Genomic DNA, 217 nt, shown 5'->3' with positions numbered 1-217 from the left:
CTCTTAAGCTTTCTTAGAGTAGTTTGGTTTCTATCATTCCCCTCTCCTCTCTTCCCTCTCATTATTTTATCTTTCTCTATCTATCATCTATCTATCTATCTATCTATCTATCTATCTATCTATCTATCTATCTATCTATCATCTATCTATCATCTATCTATCTACCTGTCCTGTCTATCTATCTACTTTGAGGGAATATCTGTCTGTCTGTCTATCT

The sequence above is a fragment of the Petaurus breviceps genome, unplaced genomic scaffold (genome assembly GCF_028583685.1).
Source record: "Petaurus breviceps papuanus isolate PSGF00001 unplaced genomic scaffold, PetGlider_PUasm1.0 90574, whole genome shotgun sequence".
In the NCBI taxonomy this organism is placed as follows: domain Eukaryota; kingdom Metazoa; phylum Chordata; class Mammalia; order Diprotodontia; family Petauridae; genus Petaurus; species Petaurus breviceps.
The sequence above is the reverse complement of the archived record's forward strand: the minus strand, read 5'-3'. Positions refer to the sequence as shown.